This window comes from Phyllobates terribilis, unplaced genomic scaffold, assembly GCF_046119375.1.
Source record: "Phyllobates terribilis strain yellow unplaced genomic scaffold, ASM4611937v1 Scaffold_4__5_contigs__length_816908805, whole genome shotgun sequence".
Lineage (NCBI taxonomy): Eukaryota > Metazoa > Chordata > Amphibia > Anura > Dendrobatidae > Phyllobates > Phyllobates terribilis.
In genome coordinates this window covers 51,699,390-51,727,245 of record NW_027362764.1, presented here as the reverse complement: position 1 = coordinate 51,727,245, position 27,856 = coordinate 51,699,390, and the positions used below count along the sequence as shown (strand labels likewise).

At 49.4% G+C, this 27,856-nt stretch overlaps 2 non-coding genes across 2 annotated transcripts; both read left to right on the top strand.

Moving 5' to 3' along the window:
- Positions 1-1,352: 1,352 nt before the first annotated feature.
- TRNAA-UGC (transfer RNA alanine (anticodon UGC)) lies at positions 1,353-1,424 on the top strand. Its single transcript has one exon. It is a non-coding gene; the product is annotated as a tRNA-Ala (tRNA).
- Positions 1,425-26,742: 25,318 nt separating this feature from the next.
- TRNAA-UGC (transfer RNA alanine (anticodon UGC)) lies at positions 26,743-26,814 on the top strand. The gene has a single exon. It is a non-coding gene; the product is annotated as a tRNA-Ala (tRNA).
- The last annotated feature ends 1,042 nt before the right edge of the window (positions 26,815-27,856 follow it).

Below are 27,856 nucleotides of genomic sequence, written 5' to 3'. Positions count from 1 at the left end.
ACCTTAGGTGTGTATTTTACTGTACTTGTTAATAAAAAAAAAAAAGAAGTGGGGTCCCTCGTCATTTTCATAATCAGCAAAGGGAAAGTCAATGGCTGGTGGCTGATATTAATGTTCTGGGAACAGGCCAATACCCATAAAGGTTCCCAGGCTATTAATATCAGTGCTCAGCTGATTGCTTAGCCTTTACTGATTATTAAAGGGGAGACCCCAAACAAAAATTGATGTGGGGTCCCCCTTTATTCACTAACCATCAAAGGCTAAACAGACAGCTGGGGGCTGATATTTAATAGCTTAGGAAGTGGCCATGGTTATTGTCCACCTCCTAGACTAAAAACATCAGCTCTCAGCTGCTCCAGAATTGGTGCATCAATAAAATATACCAAATCTGATGCTTAGCATCCACTCTTCCCACTTACCCTGATGTGATGACAAGTGGGTAAATGATTGTGGGGTTGACGTCAGCTGTTTTATGGCCGCTAACATCAAGCCCACAAGTTAGTAATGGAGAGGCATCTATAAGACGCCCTATTACTAACCCAATAGTCAGATTGTAAAAAAAAACACCCAGAATAAAGTCCTTTATTTGAAATAAAGACAAACACTCCTTTATTGAAATAAAAATAAAAAAGTATTATACTCACTTGTACACCTATTTCACCGAAGCCCTTGTCCCCAGTAAAAGAGAAAATTTTTTTAAAAACCACCATAATGCTCACCTTAATACCTAATCCCTGATGCCCTTGTCACCTGTAAACGAGAAAAAATAGTAATCCACCATAATACTCACCTGTCCGCCGTGAATATAATCCATACTGTCCCACGACAATCCGGATGACTTAGAGAGCAGTCACATCACACAAGAGTGTAATCTCTCCTGCAGGCGATGCCGCCTTTCTGCCGCCGCTGATGGCCTGGAACCAATCATGAGGCTTAAGCAATATCAGGAGATCATCATAGGGTGCAGTGCTTGTCACAGTGCGTATCTGGGAGGTAAGTGCTCTGTGCTTTCTTCTTATTTGACTGGGACAATAGAAAAGTGCCATCCAGTAGGGAACAATCTCTTTAAAATATGCGAAAAGCAGAATTGCATTTTTTTTAATCTGTTCAATAAAAGGCATAAAAAATAATATCGCCTCCTTTTTTCCCCATATTTTAAATATAAACAAATAATAAAAAATTAAAGAAAAATAGTTTTGTCTTGTCCCTTATAGTCCAGACTATTAGAATATGATGCTATTTATGCTGCATGATTATAAAAGAGCAAAAATAATAGAGAAAATCTATTAGTCATAGATAGTCATAGATTAGTGTCTCTTGGAGATGAGAACAAATCCCTGGGTGTCCATACAGGGGATGTAGCTCAGTGGTAGAGCGCATGCTTTGCATGTATGAGGCCCTGGGTTCAATCCCCAGCATCTCCATGTTTTGTGATACAAAAAGCTAGTAAAGTCTCCAAATATTCAGAAATCTGATACGTGTGAGTATATGTGACACCCCAGGGGTCTGGTTGCCACAGTGATAGAGATATTATGTCTGAGAGCAGGTGGGAGGTCCTTTGGTCAGGGATCCTGTGCATGCCACACCTCCTGCCCAGTCTTGGGAGGGGAAGAACTTCCCCTGTATAAACCCGGGGCTGAGGCAGGGTGAGTCAGACAAGGAGAGTGGAGAAGAGAAGCAGCATAGGAAACAGCAGAGTTACAAGGAGTCAGGGGCTGGCAGCTACAGAGCTCGCCCTGACTAAGAAGATTCTTTACCGGACCCGGAGTCCGAGGCTGTGGGGACTAACTCCTACCCAGCAGCAGAATCCGTCGGGCAGGGGATTTCAGGTCCTCTGGCCCAGAAGCCTGAAGGCACGGTCACACGCGTGGGACCAGCACCGCCATCGTGGAGCGGAAGCCATTAGAAGGCCCCGAGTCACCGGCCATACGGGTGAGCACCACACGGTACACTCAGGGACGTGGGCTACTTACATCAGCTTCTAGCAAGGTAGCCAGAAGAGTACAGTCAGTTTGGGAGGCCTACAACTACGCCTGGCCAGGGGAGATCCCATCTGCTCAAAGACTGACCAGGCCCCGTTTGCTAGCAAGTACTCCGGGAGGGTCTGTCGTTGTTACCAGTAAAGACCCTGAACTACACCGTACCGTCTCTGAGTGGTTCCTGCTACCCCCATCATCCACGTCGGCTGCCCTGAGGCCATACCCCTCCCGTTGGGGGTTATACTATCACGCTGCACAATCCTACCACCGGCCTCAGCGGTCTGCCCTGCAGCAGCAGCTTCCTGGCTGCACTCAACGGGTGGCGTAGTCATCAACTATTTACTACTAATAGACTGCCGTCTAGTTTGACTCCCTGGGCACGGACCGGGTCACCGCCACGAGATTACAACCCTCCACGGATCCGGCTCCGGGTAAGCTCCCGCGTGCGCACCGCAGCGCGACACAGGCCCAGGGGCGCGTCATATACAGCGGCTCGTCTGTCTGGGTGTAACACAGAAACTGCACTCAGCACTAAATATCAGGTATTTGCTTTTGAAAATGTTATGCAGAGTGATTGTTGGACAGTAGGGGGCAGTGTAATCAGCACAATACACCTACATACATCGCTAGAGACTAGAGAGGAGGAAATCAGTTTTCAGGACCAGCGGCCGCAACAGTTGTTCTGTGGCCGCTGGACAGGAGCCCCCCAAACCTAATCCCACCTGCTGGTATATTATGTGAGCACTGAGTGCTATTAGTACAGTATTAGTATTTGATACGCTGCTGATTTTGCCAGTTTTCCCACCTACAAAGAATGGAGAGGTCTGTAATTGTTATCGTAGGTACACTTCACCTGTGAGAGACAGAATCTGAAAAGAAAACAGAAAATCACATTGTATTTTTACCCTTTAACGACCTTGGGTTTTTCCGTTTTTCTTTTTTTTATTTTTTGCCCCCCTTTGTCCCAGAGCCATAGACTTTTTATTTTTTCGGCAATATGGCCATGTGAGGGCTTATTTTTTGCGGGACAAGTTGTACTTTTAAATATTATTACTGGTTTTACCATATCGTGTACTGGAAAACGGGAAAAAAAATCCAAGTGTGGTGAAACTGCAAAAAAAATGCAATTTCACAGTGTTTTTTTTTTTTTACCACGTTCACTGAATGCTAAAACTGACCGGCCATTATTATTCTCCAGGTCATTACGAGTTTGTAGATGCTCACCCCCATCTTGTTATATGCCCCCAATCCATGTATATATGGCTGCCCCCCATCCATGTATATATGCTGCCCTCCCCCAATCCATGTATATATGCTGCCCTCCCCCAATCCATGTATATATGCTGCCCTCCCCCAATCCATGTATATATGCTGTCCCACCCCAGTCCATGTATATATGCTGCCCTCCCCCAATCCATGTATATATGCTGCCCTCCCCCAATCTATGTATATATGCTGCCCTCCCCCATTCCATGTATATATGCTCTTTCCCTCCCCCTCCCATTCCATGTATATATGTGACTCGCCCCCTGGGCCGTAGGGCACTCGGATCCGGGCAATAGGGGAACGATGGGGATAGTAGTGGCAACCCGGTCCGTGGCTCAGGGTGGTCAGACCAGTGGTAGTCCCTTTATAAGTTTTAAGAGATGGCCGACTACGCCACCCGTGAATTGCAGTTATTAGGAACCGCCGCTGCAAGGCAGACCGCTGGGGCTGATGATGTATGCAGCTGGGATGGTGTGACTCCCCACGGGAAGAGTGCGGCCCCAGAGCAGTGTAGTGGATGGTGGGAGTGATGTTGGCGAGAGTCCCGGTACCAATAGTGCTGGAGGCGCAAAGGAGCACACAGACAACAAGTTACAGTCCAGGGTCTTTACTCACAGTTCATTTGTTCCGGGTCACTTCTGTACAGGTAGTGACCACCCAAGCCGTGCTGCGTCCACCAGGTGTGGGGCTCGGTCAACTCCCAGGCAGCTCAGAAGTATGGCTCAGGACCCCCTTCAATCCTTCCTCTGGCCTGCCTCACCAGTGACCCACTTTTGTCCAGCTGCCTCGGACTTGTGCGGTTAAACATGGATCCCGTTCTCCGCTGTCCTTTATGGTGCCTTCCTAGCAGGTTTGATGAGGTGCTGCACCAATAAATGGTCACAGCCTCCGGTCTTTGGCTGAGGGTTGTTTCTCCTCCACCAACTTGGGATCCGGTACCCTTAATCTGCCTGACCCTTCACCCTGTATTCTCGTGGGTTATTAGGGTCCCTTCCACCTTCTTGTTCCTGAGCCCTTCTGTTTCTCTCTCTCTCTTCTTCTTTCCTGTTCCTTCTTCTTCTCCTTTCTCGTGGAGCTGGGCTGAAAAGAAACCACAGCTCCCCTTCACCTCCTCTCTCTCTCCACTCCACTCTCTTCCTCGGCCTCTCCCTAGGCCCACTCTGGAGTAGAGCTCCTACAGAGCCTCTACTCCCTGTCTTCTCCTCTCTCTGCACAGACTGACTGTCTGACTTCACTGTCTGTCCTAAGATGGTGCCCACCTCTTATACCTCCCTCTAGCCATGAGCCCAGGTGACCAGCAACCAATGGGCTCCTACCTACGCTCAGGAACCGTCCCCTATCTGCTCCTACATCACCGGGTATTCCTCCCCCCTTCCCAATCCACCCAGGGACATGGTCTGTCGTACCTGCATTTCTGTCTAATGGGGGTACCATTGAGCTGTCCCTCGGAAATAGGGTGAGTGTGCTGTATGCAGCTAACTGAGCCCTGGTCCATACTCCATCCTTACCCGGGAGTGGAATATCACACCTCTGGCAGAGGTGCATTACCCCTGTAGCGGCCGAACCCTCGGGGCGCTACATTCCCCCCTGGTAAACCACAGCACGTCCTCGAGCTGGAACAGAGCAAAAACAATTAATTACAGGACATGCAAACTTTTTCAAAACTTTTCACATCAGGAAACAGGCAACACTGTTCAATTCCCTTTATGGGAAACGCTTTTCTTTTCTTGTCACACTATTATAAAACACATACTAATACTTCTGGAACTCTTTTGACATATAAACATTTTAGAAAACATTCACAACACTATTTAGCAGCATATAAAACTTATTCATATAAAACATTTGCAAGAAAACATTTTCAAAAACACATTCTTGGATCCTGGCTGCGGTGCAACTTCCGGCCAGGTGTGCATTCTTCTTTTAAGTGCAGGAACCTTGGCAAACTTGTAAACATGAGGGACTCATTGTCCAGAGGTTGACGTGGTAGTCTTTTTATAAAACCAGTAGGGGGCGCTTTAGGAAGCGCAACTATTTACAGGGGATTGGCCGTTCCCAGTCCTCGGCCGCTTAGAAAGGGGGAGGGGAATGGCTGCTCACAGTCCTCAGCCTGGTAGGGGATGAGGGGCACACAGGTACCAGTCTCTTAACAGTCCCAACGGGGACCACACACTCTCTGGAAACAGTTCTTTTACCCCGACGGGTAGCTATTTACACACATGCTTTTGCTACTTACTAGTAGCGGTGTCCTCCATATGCTCCTTCTTCCTCCTCATCATACGGTTCTTCAGACCTGTCCGGGCCCTCTTGGCTCTCCTCATAGCCGTAGTGCTGTAGCTCCTCCTCGGTGAGCCGATGGACATGTAGGGCATATGGTCCTTTTGCGCCCTTGTGTCAGGTGAAGGTGACCACATCACCAGGGTAGAGGTCACGGCCACGGTGTCCCTCCGGTAGGTGGCTTTCAACGTCCCTGAGGGTTACAAAGACGTCGCCTGCCGTTTCTGGGCCCCTGATGAAGCCCCAACCGTTCTCCATATGGAATTTGATTATGGTCCCGGTGATTCGGGGACCGCGGGCGGCCCGGGGGTTTTGACGGGCTTTGCGTTTTGGCTCCACGCTTTGGGCCTGGAGCCGCTTCTCCCTGACGCGCCTCTCCCGCCGTTCCTGTTCAAAGGTCACCAGTTGTTGCTGACAAACCTCCAGACGACGGATCGCGCCCGCCCGGGTCTCCTGAGTAAACCCCATCAAGTTCTCGCCGACGGGGTCCCACTCAAATTGGGCGTCTTCTAATGGGAGCGGGGTAAACTCTACGGGCTCCGTAACCGGTATCAGAGGCTCGCGCGGGGGCTGGGTTTTCCATGGCTGACCGCTGGTCAGTTCAGCCGGCCTCAGCCGGCCACTTCAGCGGCAGTCCATCCGGACCGGTATGATGGGCAAACAGGTCCACGCCCAGCGATGGTATAGTGGGGGGACCCGGTTTGGGAGCAGCGCCCGGGTGCACTCGGCCTTGTGACCAGGCCGGGGGTCTTTTGGTCACGTCTTGTGGCGGCCCAGCCCAGGAAGGGGGTGCCGGTGGGGTAGCGGCGCCCGGGTTAACCAGGCCTTGCGACCGGGCCGATGACGCTTCCTTCTTTACGGCGCCTGGGGTCAAGGGGCGTGGTGTCGGGCGGGGCGCGGCCGCAGTGCTCGCCGCTTGAGGCCTAGCTGGGAGCAGTGGCGGCGCGGCAACGGGCGCGGTGAGTGGGGCTCCGGGTTCTGCGACGGGAGGCTGGGGCAGGCTTGCGGTTGCTGGGCCTGGGGTGGTGACGTCCCCTGTACCTGCCTCAGTCCTCACGGCTCCCTCCGCGGCGTCGCCTCCGGTCCTCTCTCCTCCTGCGCCGTCCTCAGAGGCAGGCAGACTCCGGGGTGCGGTTGAGGCCTGTCGCTGGTGGGTTTCGGCCTGCCGGGCCAGTTCCTCCTTCCACTCGATGAGCGCACCATGCTGCACTCGGACCATCCTCCGCTCCAGGTCCTCCAGTGCAGCTTGCGCACACTCCGGGTCTCTCGGGAGCCATGCCAGGATCTCTGCCAAGCTGCAGGGTGGTTCGGCTTGCAGCAGGCTCCGGGCCAACAGGTTGGTGCTGTTGAACGCGTCCATTCCCGGGTGTAGTCTGTCTAGGCTGATCCAGACCGCGCCCTGCCTCACAGTTTTCTTCTCTTCCCACCCCCATTGGGGGTGGTCCCGGGGCAACTTGGTGACAATCACTTTCAGGGGCAGCCCCCCAACCTTGATAGACATCTCCACAGCCGCACTCATGGCTGTTGGGGGTGGGCTCCTTCTTTGGCGCCATTCTGGGACCCGGCCCACGATGGGAGGCGGCCTCCTGTGGTCTTTTGGCGCGCACATTATGGCGCTCGTTCTTCTGTGGCGGGCGCCATTTTCAACACGGTCAATTTCAATAAAACAGTCTCTTTCTCTTCAGGCACGCAGTACCCGTTGTTAGCGGGCACGAAATCCTGCCGACTACGCCAAAGCTGACTCGCCCCCTGGGCCGTGGGGCACTCGGAATCGGGCAATAGGGAGACGATGGGGGTAGTAGTGGCGACCCGGTCCCGTGGCTCAGGGTGGTCAGACCAGTGGCAGTCTTTTAGATGTTTTAAGAGATGGCCGACTACGTCACCCGTGGATTGCGGTTATTAGGAACCGCCGCTGCAAGGCAGACCGCTGGGGCTGATGATGTATGCAGGTGGGATGGTGTGACTCCCCACGGGAAGAGTGCGGCCCCAGGGCAGTGTAGTGGATGGTGGGAGTCATGGTGGCGAGAGTCCCGGTACCAATAGTGCTGGAGGCGCAAAGGAGCACACAGACAACAAGTTACAGTCCAGGGTCTTTACTCACAGTTCATTTGTTCCGGGTCACTTCTGTACAGGTAGTGACCACCCAAGCCGTGCTGCGTCCACCATGTGTGGGGCTCGGTCAACTCCCAGGCAGCTCAGAAGTATGGCTCAGGACCCCCTTCAATCCTTCCTCTGGCCTGCCTCACCAGTGACCCACTTTTGTCCAGCTGCCGCGGACTTGTGCGGTTAAACGTGGATCCGGTTCTCCGCTGTCCTTTATGGTGCCTTCCTAGCAGGTTTGATGAGGTGCTGCACCAATAAATGGTCACAGCCTCCGGTCTTTGGCTGAGGGTTGTTTCTCCTCCACCAACTTGGGATCCGGTACCCTTAATCTGCCTGACCCTTCACCCTGTATTCTCGTGGGTTCTTAGGGTCCCTTCCACCTTCTTGTTCCTCAGCCCTTCTGTTTCTCTCTCTCTCTTCTTCTTTCCTGTTCCTTCTTCTTCTCCTTTCTCGTGGAGCTGGGCTGAGAAGAAACCACAGCTCCCCTTCACCTCCTCTCTCTCTCCACTCCACTCTCTTCCTCGGCCTCTCCCTAGGCCCACTCTGGAGTAGAGCTCCTACAGAGCCTCTACTCCCTGTCTTCTCCTCTCTCTGCACAGACTGACTGTCTGACTTCACTGTCTGTCCTAAGATGGTGCCCACCTCTTATACCTCCCTCTAGCCATGAGCCCAGGTGACCAGCAACCAATGGGCTCCTACCTACGCTCAGGAACCTTCCCCTATCTGCTCCTACATCACCGGGTATTCCTCCCCCCTTCCCAATCCAGCCAGGGACATGGTCTGTCGTACCTGCATTTCTGTCTAATGGGGGTACCGTTGAGCTGTCCCTCGGAAATGGGGTGAGTGTGCTGTATGCAGCTAACTGAGCCCTGGTCCACACTCCATCCTTACCTGGGAGTGGAATACCACACCTCTGGCAGAGGTGCAATACCCCTGTAGCGGCCGAACCCTCGGGGTGCTACATATGCTCTTTCCCTCCCCCCTCCCATTCCATATATATATGCTCTTTCCCTCCCCCCTCCCATTCCATGTATATATGCTCTTTCCCTCCCTCCTCCCATTCCATGTATATATGCTCTTTCCTTCCCCCCTCCCATTCCATATATATATGCTCTTTCCCTCCCCCCTCCCATTCCATGTATATATGCTCTTTCCCTCCCCCTCCCATTCCATGTATATATGCTCTTTCCTTCCCCCCTCCCATTCCATGTATATATGCTCTTTCCTTCCCCCCTCCCATTCCATGTATATATGCTCTTTCCCTCCCCCTCCCACTCCATATATATATATGCTCTTTCCTTCCCCCCTCCCATTCCATGTATATATACTCTTTCCCTCCCTCCGCCCATTCCATGTATATATGCTCTTTCCCTCCCCCCTCCCATTCCATGTATATATGCTATTTCCTTCCCCCCTCCCATTCCATGCATATATGCTCTTTCCTTCCCCCCTCCCATTCCATGTATATATGCTCTTTCCCTCCCCCCTCCCATTCCATGTATATATGCTCTTTCCCTCCCCCCTCCCATTCCATGTATATATGCTCTTTCCCTCCCCCTCCCATTCCATGTATATATGCTCTTTCCCTCCCCCCTCCCATTCCATGTATATATGCTCTTTCCTTCCCCCCTCCCATTCCATGTATATATGCTCTTTCCCTCCCCCCTCCCATTCCATGTATATATGCTCTTTCCCTCCCTCCTCCTGACTCACCCCCTGGGCCATGTTGTGTAGCGTTGCGCACGCGGGGAATACCCGGATCCGATGGGGGTAGTAGTCTTCGTGTGGCGGTGACCCGGTCCGTGCCCAGGGTGGTCAAACTAAGTGGCAGTTATTGGTATGATGGTATTAGTGTCCGACTACGCCACCCGTTGAATGCGGCTATGAAGCCGCCGCTGCAGGGCAGTCCGCTGAGGCCGGTGGTATGGATGTGCAGCGTGGATGGTATAACCCCCAACGGGAGGGGTATGGCCTCAGGGCAGAGGATGAGAATGATGTTGGGAGAGATGGTGTGTATGTCCCAGCACTGATGGTACCGGTGCGACAAGGAATCACTGAGACTTGCAATTGCAGTTTTCACAGCTTTACTCACAGTTCTTTATCCGGTCCCTTGTGCACAGTTAGGACCACCCGAGCCGTGCTGCGTCCACCAGGTGCGGGACTCGGCCAACTCCCAGGCAGTTCCAGAGCGTGGTCCTGAGCTCCCCTCTCTTCCTTCCTACTGGCCGTCCCCACCAGGGATCCACCTTTGTCCAGCTCCCTCGGGCCTTCTAGTGGTGAAACCTTTCCCGGTTTCCCTGACCCTATATGGTATGCCTTCCTGGTAGATATGGCGAGGGGTCGCGCCAAAACTTGTCCACGACCTCCGGTTCCTGGCTAAGGATAATTGGCCTCCACCAGTTTGGGATCCGGCACCCTGTTCTGCCAACCCTTCACCCGTTATTCCGTGGGATCTTAGGGTTCCCTCTTTTCCTGCGTCTCTGGGCCTTTCCTGGTGTTTCTGTTCCTTCTTCCTCTTACTTCTCTCTCTCTCTCTCTCTGCTTCAGGCCTCCACTGCAGGCCTGGCTCTGGAGCTGGGCCCAGACTGAGCCACAGCTCCCTGTCAGCCCTCTCTGGCTGAGCTCCTCTCTGAACAGACAGACCCTGTCCTAAGATGGTGCCCACCTTATATACTCCCTTCTGACACCCGAGCCCAGGTGACCAGCACCCAATGGGCTCCTACCTATGCCCAGAGTCCCTCCCCTGTCTGCTCCTACACCACTGGGATGTTCCTCCCCCCCCCACTCCAGCCAGGGACAGAAGCTGTCGTACCTGCACATCTATCTGGTGGGAGTACCGTTGATCTGTCCCCCGGAAATGGGGTGAGTGTAGTGCATGCAGCTAACTGAGCCCAGTTCCACACTCCATCCTTACCCAGGAGTGGAATACCACACCTCTAGTCTGAGGTGCAATACCCCTGTAGCAGCCGAGTCCTCGGGGTGCTACATTCCCCCCTGGTAAACCACAGCACGTCCTCGGGCTGGAAAAGAGCAAAAGCAAATTAAAACATACAAAAATTTTAAAGTGTACACTCATGTAGCACCCTGAGGATTCGGCTGCTACAGGGGTATTGCACCTCAACCCAGAGGTGTGATATTCCACTCCCGGGTAAGGATGGAGTGTGGAACTGAGCTAGTAGGCTGCATGCACTACACACATCCCATTTCCGGGGAACAGACCGATGGTACTCCCACTAGAGAAATGTGCAGGTACGACAGTGTCTGTTCCTGGCTGGAGTGGGAGGGGGGTGGAACATCCCAGTAGTGTAGGGGCACATAGGGGGAGCAGCCTGGGTAAAGTTAGGAGCTCATTGGGTGCTGGTCACCTGAGCTCACACATAGAGGGAGTATATAAGGTGGGCACCATCTTAGATCAGGGTCAGTCTGTGAGACGTCAGTCAGTCAGTCAGCCTGTGAGTCAGTCAGACAGTCTGTCTGAGAGCCTGAGAAGCAGAGCAGAGGAGAAGAGAGAGAGACCCAGAGGCGCAGAGGGGACCCCAAGAGCCCATAAGAGAGCTAATAGGGTGAAGGGTCGGCAACAGGGTACCGGATCCCAAGCTGGCAGAGGCTACAGCACACCTTAGCCAGGAACCGGAGGTCGTGGGCAGGATCTGCCATGATCACCCACTAAATCCACCCGGAAGGCAGACCAAGAATAGGGTCAGGGAGCCCAGAGGAGGCTTGACCAACAAGAGGCCCGAGGGAGCCGGACTTAGGTGGATCCCTGGTGGGAACGGCCAGAAGAAGGGAGAGACAGAAAGGAGCTCAGGACCACACTCCGGAGTTGCCTGGGAGTTGACCGAGTCCAGGACCTGGTGGACGCAGCACGGCTTGGGTGGTCACTGCTGTACACAGTGACCCGAGCAACACCAGTAAGTAAAACCCTGGAACTGCATTTTATGCCTCTGAGTCTCCTTGCTGCACCTTCACAACTACCATCCTCCACGGCTGACCCCCTGAGGCTATACCCCTCCCGTTGGGGGTTATACTACCTAAGCTGCACTCACATCATCAGCCTCAGTGGACCCTGCTGCAGCGGCGGCCGTATTGACCGCAAATCAACGGGTGGCGTAGTCGACACAAAGAACTAATAACATCTGTAGGACTGCCACACACTGAGCTTGACACCCTGGGCACGGACCGGGTCACAGCCACTCGGAGACTACAACCCCCATCTGATCCAGCTCCGGGTATCCCTAACAGCACTGGCCCAGGGGGCGCATCAACTTTGGCGTAGTCGGCAGGATAACGTGCCCGCAACAACCGGGTACTGCGTGCCTGAAGAAAAGTTCACCGTTACCTTAAAAAGAAGTCTCCCGCCGGTTCCGGAGGGTCCCCGCCAACGGACCCCATCACAGGTCGTTTCCCGCCGGTTGTCCGCCATTTGCAGCTTTTTCCCGCCATCAATGGAGTTTCCCGCCACTGGGAGACGATTCCCGCCATTTCCAAAGATTTCCGGCCTTGGAAGAGCGGACGCCATTATGGGCGTGCCAGAGGGTGGCAAGAGGCCACCTCCCATCGTGGGCCAGGTCGAAGAATGGCGCCAAAGGCGGAAACCGCGCCCACCAACAGAGACTGTGATGCTGGAAGTGTCCATCAGCGTAAGAGAACTGCCCCTGGAACTGAAGTTGCCCCGGGACCACCCTCGATGTGGGCGGAGACAGAACAAGAGAGCAAAGATGGGTGTCGCCTGGAGGAGTCTGGAGAGAGCGCACCCGGAGACAAGACGTCTGGAAGAGAGTACAGAGAGAGCCTACCCGGAGATGGAGGGAGAGTCAGGCAGCACCGACCCAGTGGTCAGGAGCCTGTTGCAGGTCGCCACTCCAGAAGGCCTGCTGGAGATCCTAGCACAGCTCCCCCGAGACCGGGAGTGTGCACAGACCGCGTTGGAGGGCCTCGCACGGAGGATGGCCCGGGTACAGCGAGAGACGTTGGCGGAGTGGAGCCGAGAGATGGCCCAGCAGACCGAAACCCGTCAGCGGAGCACGCCACCCGAGACGAGGAGACAGACCGCCTCTGAGGATGGCGCAGGAGGAATGAAGGCAGGAGACGGCGCCGAGAAGGGAGCTGAACGGACGGAGGCAGGTAAAGGGGACGTCTCTACCCCGAGCCGGGAAACCGCGTGCCTGCCCTAGCTCCCCGTCGCAGAGCCCGAAATTCCCCCTGCCGTGCCCGTCGCTGCATCGTCACCGCCGCCGACTAGGCCTCAACCGGAAACCGCGGCCGCGGCCCCTGTGACGTCACACGCCTCGACCTCGAGCGTGGCCAAGCAGGAAATACCACCGGCCTGGTCGCAAGGCCTAGTACCTCCGGGCGCCGCAATACCAACAGCGCCCCCTACCTCCGCGGAGCCACCGGCCTGGTCGCAGGGCCGAGTAACCACGGGCGCCGCCGTTCTTACGGTGCCCTTTTCCTTTAGCGTGCCCCAAGCCTGGTCGCAAGGCCTGGTCAACCCGGGCGCTGCTACCACCACAGCGCCCATAGCACCTAAAGTACCGCACCTGGGTGAGGACCTGTTCGCCCAGCATACGTGCCCGGATGGGCAGCCCTTCATATGGCCCCAGGAGTACATTCAGCTGGAACTCCAGAGAGCAAGGCCCATGTGCGAGCCCCTGATTCCGGCTCCGAAGCCTGTAAAGAGGACCTCACCCCCGCTAGAGGAGGCACAGTTTGAGTGGGACCCCACCGGAGAAGACCTCATGGGGTTCACTCAGGAGACTCGGGCGGCCGCAGCAGAGCGTGCAGAGTGCTGCCGGCAGCAGCTCGAGGTCTTCGAGAGGGAGCGGAGAGAGAGGCGGGTCCGGGAACAGCAAGCGCAGATAAGGAGCGCGGAGCAGAAGAGCCGGACCAGGAGGAATCCCCGTGCAGCACATGGTCCCCCTTCCACCGGGACTGTGATAAAATTCAATATGCAGCACGGATGGGGCTTTATCAGAGACCATCAGACCCCCGGCGACGTCTTTGTAACCCGCAGAGACGTAGAAAGCCATCTGCCGGAGGGACACAGAGGTCGTGACCTGTATGTAGGGGACGAGGTCACCTTCACCCAGCACAAGTGTGCCAAAGGGCCCTACGCGCTCCATGTGCATCGCCTGATGGAGGAGGAGCTGCGGTGTGAGGAGGAGCAAGAGGGCCCGGACGGGTCTGAAACTGAAACCAACCAACAAGAAAGAGCAGGAGGACGCCGTCGTTGAAGTACGGTAGAGAGAGACTGTACATAGTTACCCGTCAGGGTATAAGAACTGTTCTAGTTAAAATATAGTCCCCATTGGGACCAGCCAATTGAACTGAAACCCGTGTGTCCCTATTCCCACTGACCGAGGACTGAGAGCGGTCATTCCCCCCTAATACCTGGCCGAGGACTGAGAGCGGCCATATTTCTCCTTGTATATAGTTGCGCTTCCTAAAGCGCCCCCTACCGGTTTTATAGGAAACTGTTTTCTTCCAAAAGAGACTGTCGCACATTACCCGGTCACAAGTTGCACAGTGACCGGAGGAACCAGAAACAAGAATGTTATTTATATGAAAAGTTTATTGCTGATATATATATATGATGTTTTCTATGTTTATGTTTATGAAAAAATTGTATGTTTTGGATGTTTATATTTTACAGCCCGAGGACGTGCTGTGATTTACCAGGGGGGAATGTAGCACCCTGAGGATTCGGCTGCTACAGGGGTATTGCACCTCAACCCAGAGGTGTGATATTCCACTCCCGGGTAAGGATGGAGTGTGGAACTGAGCTAGTAGGCTGCATGCACTACACACATCCCATTTCCGGGGAACAGACCGATGGTACTCCCACTAGAGAAATGTGCAGGTACGACAGTGTCTGTTCCTGGCTGGAGTGGGAGGGGGGTGGAACATCCCAGTAGTGTAGGGGCAGATAGGGGGAGCAGCCTGGGTAAAGTTAGGAGCTCATTGGGTGCTGGTCACCTGAGCTCACACATAGAGGGAGTATATAAGGTGGGCACCATCTTAGATCAGGGTCAGTCTGTGAGACGTCAGTCAGTCAGTCAGCCTGTGAGTCAGTCAGACAGTCTGTCTGAGAGCCTGAGAAGCAGAGCAGAGGAGAAGAGAGAGAGACCCAGAGGCGCAGAGGGGACCCCAAGAGCCCATAAGAGAGCTAATAGGGTGAAGGGTCAGCAACAGGGTACCGGATCCCAAGCTGGCAGAGGCTACAGCACACCTTAGCCAGGAACCGGAGGTCGTGGGCAGGATCTGCCACGATCACCCACTAAATCCACCCGGAAGGCAGACCAAGAATAGGGTCAGGGAGCCCAGAGGAGGCTTGACCAACAAGAGGCCCGAGGGAGCCGGACTTAGGTGGATCCCTGGTGGGAACGGCCAGAAGAAGGGAGAGACAGAAAGGAGCTCAGGACCACACTCCGGAGTTGCCTGGGAGTTGACAGAGTCCAGGACCTGGTGGACGCAGCACGGCTTGGGTGGTCACTGCTGTACACAGTGACCCGAGCAACACCAGTAAGTAAAACCCTGGAACTGCATTTTATGCCTCTGAGTCTCCTTGCTGCACCTTCACAACCACCATCCTCCACGGCTGACCCCCTGAGGCTATACCCCTCCCGTTGGGGGTTATACTACCTAAGCTGCACTCACATCATCAGCCTCAGTGGACCCTGCTGCAGCGGCGGCCGTATTGACCGCAAATCAACGGGTGGCGTAGTCGACACAAAGAACTAATAACATCTGTAGGACTGCCACACACTGAGCTTGACACCCTGGGCACGGACCGGGTCACAGCCACTCGGAGACTACAACCCCCATCTGATCCGGCTCCGGGTATCCCTAACAGCACTGGCCCAGGGGGCGCGTCACTCACATGTAAGACATATCAACTTTCAATCATCCCTTTATGGGAGGTACTTTTCTCTTTTAACGTTACAGGTATAAAACATTACGGAAACATTATCAGACTTTCTTCACATACTTATAAAATACCATTAACTCTTTTAGCATCATATAAAACTTTTTCATATAAAATATTCTTGACCAACACGTTCTTGATCTCTGGCCACCGTGCAACTTGTGACCAGGTAAAGTGCAACAGTCACTAGTTCCAAAGTAGAAAAGCAGTTCTTCTATAAAACCAGTAGGGGGCGCTTTAAGAAGCGCAACTATTTACAGGGTGGCCGCTCTCGGTCCTCGGCCAGTGGGAATAGGGGAATGGCTGCTCACAGTCCTCAGCCTGGTACGGGATTAGGGGCACACAGGTAACAGTTCACATAATCACCAATTTTACGACAGTTCTTGTACCCCGACGGGTAACTATATACAGCTCTTTGTTCATGCTACTTCCCTTCAGTAGCTATGTCCTCTCCGTGCTCCCTCCTGAGGGTAGTCTTCAGACCCGTCCGGGTCCTCTTGGCTTTCCTCATACTGCATCTCCTCCTCAGTCAGCCGGTGTACGTGAAGGGCGTACGGTCCTTTAGCACACTGATGCCGGGTGAAGGTGACCTCGTCACCTGAGTAGAGTATTCCAGATTTCGTTTCGGCTCCAGAAATTCTGCAATCTGCAACTGGGGAATCAAATTAATTATTTGTGACGTAATAGTAGAGAAGATATCTGGCACCACCTCTGCTTTAAATAGACTTTCCCTTCGATATGGTGAAACTCCTGGATATATGGTGGTGCATGTCCAAGTGAACAATCAAATAGTGCAAAAGCCAAAGTAAAGGTAGCACTCACCAATGGTTCCAAAGATGTCCTTTATTTGTACTCACAGTACATATTAACTAGCGGCATCGGACGGAGGTTCCTGAGGGTGTGCGGGGGAGTGAGAGAGAGGACGACGGCCGTTTCGCTCCCTTCCGGAGCTTCAATGGGTCCCAGGGAGGCCTCAGGTGTGGGATCTATCTTCTTCCTCTCCGGGCAGGCAAGGCTAAGGTGACCTGCTTGGTCACAAGTATAGCACTTACGGGAGTCAAATGCAGTCCAGGTGCTGGCAGATGGGGCAGAAGCCACTGAGGGCCAGGTGGCTGGAAGACTGGGGGCGGCTGTAGGCTTACCCCTCTTGCAGATGGCGGCGGCTGACTTCCGCACCTCTGGTGTACAGTTGGCCTCATAGGCCTCTGCGATCTGGGCTGCCTTGGTGGCCTCCCTTGGCTCCCGGTCGAGCACAAACTGTTGCACTTCCACTGGGCAAAGACAAAGAAACTGGTCCATCACCATCAGATCCTTCAGGTCCTCAAAGGTGGTGACTGACAGTCCTCGGACCCACTGTTCAGCTGGTCCTGAGTCCATCCACCACATCACTGAAACTATTATGTGGTCCACATTGGAGGGCTCTGAACTTTTTCCGGTAAACCTCCGGAGCCAACTGGTACTTTTTTAATCAGGGCCTGCTTGATGGCCTCATAGTCTCCATCGTGCTCTCGAGGGAGAGAAGCAAACACCTCCAGAGCTGTTCCTCTGAGCCCTGGAGTTAGGTACCTTGCCCACTGGTCCGCGGGCAGCTGATACTATCTGCAGGGTTTTTCAAACCCGTGCAGAAATATATCCAAGTCTCCATCCTTTTCCATTACAGGAAAATGCTCCGAATGGGGTTTAAAGCTGTTAGTGATATTGGACTCACGGATCTGCAGGGTGGATGGCTCCTTCTGAATCCGGGCTAGCTTCAGCTGGTGCCGCTGCTCATCTTGCCACTTTCGCTCAGCAGTCTCTCGCTCGGCTTGGGCCTGACGCTCATCAGCCTCTCGCTCGGCTTGGGCCTGACGCTCAGCAGCCTCTCGCTCCTTGAATTTCAGGATTAGCTGCAGTTGTCCATCACGTTCATCTGCGGCGAGCAGCTCCAAGGCCATGTGCAGGTGGGATTTCACACTACTCTGGCTGCGGGTCTGGCTGGCAATCACAGGTGGGGCCCCTGCAGCAGCGCCATCCGGGCCTTGGCTGGCCACCCCATCATCAGGGCTCTGCTGTCGAACGGGCTCTGCAGCACCTTGCAACAGTTCAGCAATCATTTGGGCCTTGTTTTTGCCTGTGGAGTCAATCTGTCTTAGCTCACAGAGAGCAGTGATAGTGTCCTATGACTGCTGGTGATACCAGGGCTCTCAACGTGTAGGCATTATTGCCAAATAAAAGATAGGACAGAAAAACAAGAGAAGGGAGGGGATGCAACTGCTACTCATATAGTAATGTCCCAGATAAAAAATATTAAAACACTGAGTCTGATTTCTTAAAACTCTGCACAGAATTCTCGCAAGAACTGTGCAAGTTTTCAGTGACAGTAATGATTGCTCAATCCAGTCACTGATGTTCTGTAATATCCCACCGCTGACACCAATTTGTCACATATTCCACAGAGACGACACCAGGGAGATCACACAATGTCTCACCGTGCCGTCACTCTGTCAGAATTTCATCAGGGAACCGCGAGCACACGTCCCCACTACTCACTATGGAGGTATCGGCAAGTGACCAGTGAGCATATGGTGTCACACCTCTGCATTCCAACGCATGGAATATGCATATACGCCCCATACGGTGACTGTCAGCTTCACGATAGCTCAATTATTAATATTATTCGCTGCCACCACCGGCCGAGTTTCAAGTATAATACAGGCCTGGCCGGACACCTGCGTTCTGGTAGCGTATGGCTTCGAGGAAGGGAATGATTACAGGACAAAGAAACAGAGTGATTAAATTTTAAATTTCATCCAAAAGGGAGGCAGTGTTTAGGAAAAATATACGAAAGATTTTACAAAAGGAGACAATACAATACATAAGCAGTTACACAAAATAATAAGGAAGAAGAGACTTACTATAAGATCGCTGAGACGATTCAATATACAGTGGGTATGGAAAGTATTCAGACCCCTTAAAATTTTTCACAGAGATTCGGAACACGCTGTGGAGACAGGACCTGCGGCCAGCGGGGAACAAGGAGAGGTATTTGATTATTATTATTTTTTCTGTATGGAGCATTATATGGGGCCATACTGTATGGAGCATTATATGGGGCCCATACAGTATGGAGTAATACAGTGGATACGGAAAGCATTCAGACCCCTTTTAAATTTTTCACTCTTTGTTTCATTGCAGCCATTTGGAAAATTCTAAAAAGTTCATTTTTTTTCTCATTAAAGTACACTCTGCACCCCATCTTGACTGAAAAAAATCAGAAATGTAGAAATTTTTGCAAATTTATTAAAAAAGAAAAACTGAAATATCACACGGTCTTAAGTATTCAGACCCTTTGCTCAGACACTCATATTTAAGTCACATGCTGTCCATTTCCTTGTGATCCTCCTTGAGTTGGTTCTACTCCTTCATTGGAGTCCAGCTGTGTTTAATTAAACTGATAGGACTTGATTTGGAAAGGCACACACCTGTCTATATAAGACCTCACAGCTCACAGTGCATGTCAGACCAAATGAGAATCATGAGCACAAAGGAACTGCCCAAGGAGCTCAGAGACAGAATTGTAGCAAGGCACAGATCTGGCCAAGGTTACAAAATAATTTCTGTATTACTCAAGGTTCCTAAAAGCACAGTGGCCTCATAATCCTTAAATGGAAGAAGTTTGGGACCACCAAAAGTCTTCCTAGACCTGGCCGTCCAGCCAAACTGAGCAATCGTGGGTGAAGAGCCCTGGTGAGAGAGGTAAAGAAGAACCCCAAGATCACTGTAGCTGAGCACCAGAGATGCAGTAGGGAGATGGGAGAAAGTTTTACAAAGTCAACTATCACTGCAGCCCCCCACCAGTCGGGCCTTTATGGCAGAGTGGCCCGACAGAAGCCTCTCCTCAGTGCAAGACATATGAAAGCCCGCATAGAGTTTGCTCAAAAACACATGAAGGACTCCTAGACTATGAGAAATAAGATTCTCTGGTCTTATGAGACAAAGATAGAACTTTTTGGTGATAATTCTAAGCAGTATGTATGGAGAAAAACAGGCACTGTTCATCACCTGCCCAATACAATCCCAACAGTGAAACATGGTGGTAGCAGCATCATGCTATGGAGATGTTCTTCAGCTGCAGGGACAGGACGACTGGTTGCAATTAAAGGAAACATGAATGCGGCCAAGTACAGAGATATCCTGGATGAAAACCTCTTCGAGAGTGCTCTGGACCTCAGACTTGGCCGAAGGTTCACCATCCAACAAGACAATAACTCTAAGCACACAGCTAAAATAACAAAGGAGTGGCTTCAGAACAACTCTGTGACCATTCTTGACTGGCCCAGCCTGAGCCCTGACCTAAATCCAATTGAGCATCTCTGGAGAGACCTGAAAATGGCTGTCCACCAACGTTCACCATCCAACATGACGGAACTGGAGAGGATCTGCAAGGAAGAATGGCAGAGGATCCCCAATTACAGGTGTGAAAAACTTGTTGCATCATTCCCAAGAAGACTCATGGCTGTACTTGCTCAAAAGGGAGCTTCTACTGAATACTGAGCAAAGGGTCTAAAGACTTGCGACCATGTGATATATCAGTTTTTCTTTTTTAATAAATTTGCAAAAATTTCTACATTTCTGTTTTTTTCAGTCAAAATGGGGTGCAGAGTGTACTTTAATGAGAAAAAAATTAACTTTTTAGAATTTACCAAATGGCGGCAATGAAACAAAGAGTGAAAAATTTAAAAGGGGTCTGAATACTTTCCGTATCCACTGTATTGCTCCATACTGTATGGGCCCCATATAATGCTCCATACAGTATGGCCCCATATAGTGCTCCATACAGAAAAAAAAAAAAATCAAATACCTCTCCTTGTTCCCCGCTGGCCGCAGGTCCTGTCTCCACAGCGTGTTCCGGCTCTCTGCACTGTGAATGCTCAGCAGAGGGGGCGCTGTAGTGATCGCGCCCTCTGCCCTGAGAGGTCACAGAGTCGTAAGACACCGGAACTGCGGAGGAAAGTGGAGAGATGAGTATCGCGAGCAGTTTAAAGCAATGTGGGACGCGGTTCCAGCGCCCGTGCTGTACAGCTCTGCCAGCTGTATAGTGGCCGCTTCCGGGGACTGCACACCTGACCCTATTCATATGAATAGAGTGGATCTGCAGTACCCAGCTGTGGCCACTATGCAGTTGTCGGCGCTGTGCTATTCCAGTCTGCAAATAATCACATCCAACCAGCACCAAGAACATTGCGCGTGCCGGGGGTCGCGTCCCCATTAATCTGATATTGGTCGCCTATCCTAAGGGTAAGCCATCAATATAAGAGTGCTGGACATCCCCTTTAACTGTTGCCACTACCCCTATACCAACTAATGGTAAATCCCTCCCTCACTTATCATTATGTGCTGCTAATGTTACGTAACAACATTCTATATAGTAAAGTCACAACCAGACATAGAGATGGTAAATATTATTTATTTTTAGGAATATTTGGACAAATAATGGAATATATGAGGATATCATAGTCTGGGCTGCAGCTGTTATCAGCATCACTGCACATGATGGAATCAGTGTCTCTATGAAGCAGATGAGGGATCTGTGGATCATTATGGAAATGATCTGTAACTTCTGCAGATTTCTGTAAAGAGAAGACGCCAAATTATTACATCTCATCAATAGATTCCCAGTAAAAAGTTAATAATCAGCTGGAAAATATAAAAAAGCAAATTCTAATATCTACTTACATGAAGGACAAGTCATTCTGATCTAATTCCTCAATGTTCTCCAGACTTGGATCATCCTTCTATGAAAAGGAGAAAAGAACAATTACTTATATGTCACATGTGATATAGATATCATGGGACAGCGGGAATGAGAGGTGACTTACCATCTGGTGTTTTTGGGGTGTTCATGGCCCTTCATGCTTGGTAAGATGTTGACCAAAGCTGATGGTAAACTAAAGAGAGATCAGAACAGCAGGAAGTTAAAGGTGATTTTTTTTACAGTTTTGTAATGAATGTAGTGTTAATGTATGCATTGCTCCCTTACCTGGGCTGGGGTTCAGTATGTTCTCTACCACTGTCTGCACCATGAACATGGTGCTTCAATGGAAGCAGTGGTTACGGCACAGAGGGCACAGAGGTTTGGAGCGGAGCCATCTAGTAATACATCCCTGATGGAAGGTGTGGTCACATGGAAGGACCGTGACCTTCTCTCCGATCTCATATTCGGTCATACAGATGATACATGACTCGGCCTCCTCCTGTGCGGTTACATCCCTTGTTGGGAGATTTGCAATTAGCAGTGCTCTCCTGTGAACCCAATGCTGCCGCCTCTGCCGCACATGTAGATTTTGTGCAGGTGGGAGGGGACGGCCGCCATCCCTGCTGCTCTCTCCTGTTGTTCGGGAGGGCTCCGCAGGGGCTGGTCTTAGAGGAGAGCGGCTTCTATCCCTGCTCTCTTCCTGTCCTCTACGCCGTGGAGGATCTCTGGCCCGTCTCCCTCTCCTCTCAGTGACAGCATTGCTGTCTCTCTGGCGTCCATCACTGGTAGAAGGTCTTTCCTGATCTCTTGGAGGAGACCTCCTTCCATCACTGGTAGAAGGTCTTTCCTGATTTCTTGGAGGAGACCTCCTCCGTCCATGGACAATTATGGCCTGACCTATAAACAATTCCAAAAAAAGAATTTATCAGAATTATTTCCAATTTTAGCAAACACTTTTGGGCTATAGTGATGGGTCCTTCTACTGCTGTGGTGTTTAGGGAGAGGGGAACCCTAGAAAGAATTGACTTTATTTTGGACTTCGTAAACCTACACTATCTGTCCTGAAATGTGACCCATCATACCCCAGGGATATCTCCTCCCAGGAAAGCCCTATAGTGTGGGAATATTGTCTATCTCCCCCAAATATTTCACTTACCTTGATTTTCTGGTCGGCGCAGCCATGCCTCATTGTCAGCAATCAGCTGACGCAGCTCCCGGGCGCTCATGACTTAGATACCTGGAGCTGGCTGATAGAATATTGGAGAACCGGTGGCACCGGTGTTATTATGCTCTGATCAAAGATCAAGAAGAATAAATGGAAGTAATCACCAGATGTGTAACACAAACTAGTTCGCTCTTCCACAACCAAAGTGAAGTCTCAGCAAAAGCATCAACTCAAGAAATGGCGCTGATGTCACAGTGCTCAGAGATTATATACCCTCAGGACATTCCATGATGTCATTATGACATCATAACTGAGTGACCCCCTAATCCTGAGCATAGCATTGTGACATCAGAGCAGCCAGGCCGCCATGTTTGCTGCCAACTGGTGAATGAGGCAGAGAATGTGGAATAGAAATGTCCCATCTGATTAATAGAATATAAATGTATATAAATCTGTGTTGGAAAAGATAGAAAAATCAGTTTTCTCCATGTTTGTAAATAGTTGTTTTTTTGCTTTGGTAGATATTATATACATGTTATATATGGTATAAATTATCCTCTGCTGTAAATGATAAGAATGGAATGTTATTCTTTATCATTTATAGTTGTGGGTGATACATTATTGCTAAACAATAAACAACTCACCGACCTGTCAGGGAAATGATCAGGTTATATAAATAAGTGAAAACAGAATAAATAATAATAGAAGGTAAAGTATACAAATGCCTCTAAAAAAAAAAAAGTCATCAGTGTTTTTACTTTTCTGTACCACCAGGGCCATCCTACAAGATATACATGGATTTTACCTGGGTGTCACGTGCCCCTATAATAATGTGTCCATATCACTCAGTTACCCCAAATCCACAAAACTATCTATTAGAACAGGACCTGGACTGGTAATTCTTCCTACCTGGCAGATTCCCTGTGGACACCTCGGGTGGGCTGGTCAGTGGATCACCAGCAAGGTGCAGATTTAGGAGAAGGAGACAGTGAAATTGCCCTCCTAAAGTATAAAAATAGTAACTATAACAATAGTATGTTTGCATATTATAGCGCTACAGAGTGCTGCTTTATTGTTGGTTATATATTGAGATGGCTACTCTTAGTAAGCACCTGTACACACCAGTTTTATGTTTTGGAAGTGACGGTCAGTCTTTTGATATATGTGTACATAGGCTTTCTGACTGAGCACTCCACCCCAAGCCTCAGGAGGTTTTAATTATAAAGTAGACCAACAAAGCGGTATAAAGAACTACAATATAGACAATTATTAATACATAATTTTTTTTGAATACATGAAGAAATAAAAACAGACAACAAGACTAAAATTAAAAATAAATCTAAAACATAATTAAAATAAGACTCAAGAGGGGGAAGGGGGATGCTCACAAAAAATATATAGTCAAATGGGTCTATCACATAGATTTAATTACTAGGTAGATTATTCATAGTCACCATTTCAACAAACATACTCATCTAGATATGGCGGTATAGTGTCAATATATACCAAGAATGTGAAAAATATAAAATGCCCGTGCAAAGAATATATTAATTATCAATTTATCCAAACTTAGAAAAATTAAGTAAAAATAGCAGACAATATGTGTTGAATTATTGCTATAAATACCGCCATATATAGAGAAGCACATAAATTAGCCCCAAAAAAATCCCACACTATTATAAATTAGGCATATGTAGTCACTTAAAAAGTGGAAATGTGATGACAAAAATATATATACCAAAATCAATAAGCGTAAAGTGCTTGTGCAATAAATATAAGAAAAAATCTAATTTAATTCATCACAGAATATCCATTCAGGAAAGATCAGCTGCCATACATTTTCTTAAATTCCTGCCATATGCAGGCTCTCACTAATGGGGAGATCCTGAGAAATTCATATAATACATCCAAATATGGGAGACCACATAAACATAAAGAGATCGATGAGTGAGCATACCCTGGCCCCCTCACACCACTCCAACGCCGTTTTGCTCCTCGCTTCTTCAGGGAGTCTACTTTATTTGTTGGTTACATATGGAGATGGCTACTCTTAGTAAGCACCTGTACACACCGGTTTTCTGTTTTGGAAGTGACGGTCAGTATTTTGATATTTGTATACATAGGATTTCTGACTGATCACTCAACCTCTAAGCCTCAGGAGGTTTTAATTATAGCAGGATCCTACCCTCCCATATTCATGTAGACTTAAGTATAAAATTGGATTCACACTAGGTAGGTTCCTGGCAACGAGAGTAACCTTACCGTGGCTATCGGGTACACATGAATTGGCCAATTTATGCGCTAAGAATTCTCATTTATTTCTATTTTCTAGAGCAGTAATGCAATTCAAATTTCATATATTTCATGTTTGCATGCTATAGCGCTACAGAGTGCTACTCTATTTGTTAGTTATATATAGAGATGGCTACTCTTAGTAAGCACCTGTACAGACCAGTTTTCTGTTTTGGAAGTGACTGTCAGTCTTTTGATAGCTGTTGTTAATAACCAGGGAACATTTTGGGCTAATGGTCCCTTTACCTGGCTAATAATATCAGCCCCCCAGCAGACGGCTTTCCCTCTGCTGGTTATGAAAATTTGGCCAGAGCCCACACTGTTTTTTTAGTTTAATTCTTTATTTTACACATAATGTACACTGGGTATGCTGACTACAACTTCCATCATTGTCTCCTCCTCGCGCTGATCTCAGGCAACAATGATGTGAGCTGCATTCAGCTCCCGGCGCCTGTCCGGCACTCCGGCATTCAAACGTCCCGCATTAGAGCTACCGTGAGACCCGGTGGCTTGAACTCCGGTAACCTTGTAGAGTTCAAAGCCACCGGGTCTACCGGCAGCTGCAAGGCCCAGAAACCTCATGGGTAACTTTGAGGAACATTTTAGGTTTTGGGAGTTTCCAGCTGTTGGAACACCTAGATGCTGTGAACTAAGGTTACCTTAGGTGTGTATTTTACTGTACTTGTTAATAAAAAAAAAAAAGAAGTGGGGTCCCTCGTCATTTTCATAATCAGCAAAGGGAAAGTCAATGGCTGGTGGCTGATATTAATGTTCTGGGAACAGGCCAATACCCATAAAGGTTCCCAGGCTATTAATATCAGTGCTCAGCTGATTGCTTAGCCTTTACTGATTATTAAAGGGGAGACCCCAAACAAAAATTGATGTGGGGTCCCCCTTTATTCACTAACCATCAAAGGCTAAACAGACAGCTGGGGGCTGATATTTAATAGCTTAGGAAGTGGCCATGGTTATTGTCCACCTCCTAGACTAAAAACATCAGCTCTCAGCTGCTCCAGAATTGGTGCATCAATAAAATATACCAAATCTGATGCTTAGCATCCACTCTTCCCACTTACCCTGATGTGATGACAAGTGGGTAAATGATTGTGGGGTTGACGTCAGCTGTTTTATGGCCGCTAACATCAAGCCCACAAGTTAGTAATGGAGAGGCATCTATAAGACGCCCTATTACTAACCCAATAGTCAGATTGTAAAAAAAAACACCCAGAATAAAGTCCTTTATTTGAAATAAAGACAAACACTCCTTTATTGAAATAAAAATAAAAAAGTATTATACTCACTTGTACACCTATTTCACCGAAGCCCTTGTCCCCAGTAAAAGAGAAAAATTTTTTAAAAACCACCATAATGCTCACCTTAATACCTAATCCCTGATGCCCTTGTCACCTGTAAACGAGAAAAAATAGTAATCCACCATAATACTCACCTGTCCGCCGTGAATATAATCCATACTGTCCCACGACAATCCGGATGACTTAGAGAGCAGTCACATCACACAAGAGTGTAATCTCTCCTGCAGGCGATGCCGCCTTTCTGCCGCCGCTGATGGCCTGGAACCAATCATGAGGCTTAAGCAATATCAGGAGATCATCATAGGGTGCAGTGCTTGTCACAGTGCGTATCTGGGAGGTAAGTGCTCTGTGCTTTCTTCTTATTTGACTGGGACAATAGAAAAGTGCCATCCAGTAGGGAACAATCTCTTTAAAATATGCAAAAAGCAGAATTGCATTTTTTTTAATCTGTTCAATAAAAGGCATAAAAAATAAAATCGCCTCCTTTTTTCCCCATATTTTAAATATAAACAAATAATAAAAAATTAAAGAAAAATAGTTTTGTCTTGTCCCTTATAGTCCAGACTATTAGAATATGATGCTATTTATGCTGCATGATTATAAAAGAGCAAAAATAATAGAGAAAATCTATTAGTAGTCATAGATTAGTGTCTCTTGGAGATGAGAACAAATCCCTGGGTGTCCATACAGGGGATGTAGCTCAGTGGTAGAGCGCATGCTTTGCATGTATGAGGCCCTGGGTTCAATCCCTGGCATCTCTATGTTTTGTGATACAAAAAGCTAGTAAAGTCTCCAAATATTCAGAAATCTGATACGTGTGAGTATACAGCGGCTCGTCTGTCTGGGTGTAACACAAAAACTGCACTCAGCACTAAATATCAGGTATTTGCTTTTGAAAATGTTATGCAGAGTGATTGTTGGACAGTAGGGGGCAGTGTAATCAGCACAATACACCTACATACATCGCTAGAGACTAGAGAAGAGGAAATCAGTTTTCAGGACCAGCGGCCACAACAGTTATTCTGTGGCCGCTGGACAGGAGCCCCCCAAACCTAATCCCACCTGCTGGTATATTATGTGAGTACTGTGTGCTATTAGTACAGTATTAGTATTTGATACGCTGCTGATTTTGCCAGTTTTCCCACCTACAAAGAATGGAGAGGTCTGTAATTTTTATCGTAGGTACACTTCACCTGTGAGAGACAGAATCTGAAAAGAAAACAGAAAATCACATTGTATTTTTACCCTTTAACGACCTTGGGTTTTTCCGTTTTTCTTTATTTATTTTTTGCCCCCCTTTGTCCCAGAGCCATAGACTTTTTATTTTTTCGTCAATATGGCCATGTGAGGGCTTATTTTTTGCGGGACAAGTTGTACTTTTAAATATTATTACTGGTTTTACCATATCGTGTACTGGAAAACGGGAAAAAAAATCCAAGTGTGGTGAAACTGCAAAAAAAATGCAATTTCACAGTGTTTTTTTTTTTTTACCACGTTCACTGAATGCTAAAACTGACCGGCCATTATTATTCTCCAGGTCATTACGAGTTTGTAGATGCTCACCCCCATCTTGTTATATGCCCCCAATCCATGTATATATGGCTGCCCCCCATCCATGTATATATGCTGCCCTCCCCCAATCCATGTATATATGCTGCCCTCCCCCAATCCATGTATATATGCTGCCCTCCCCCAATCCATGTATATATGCTGCCCTCCCCCAATCTATGTATATATGCTGCCCTCCCCCATTCCATGTATATATGCTCTTTCCCTCCCCCTCCCATTCCATGTATATATGTG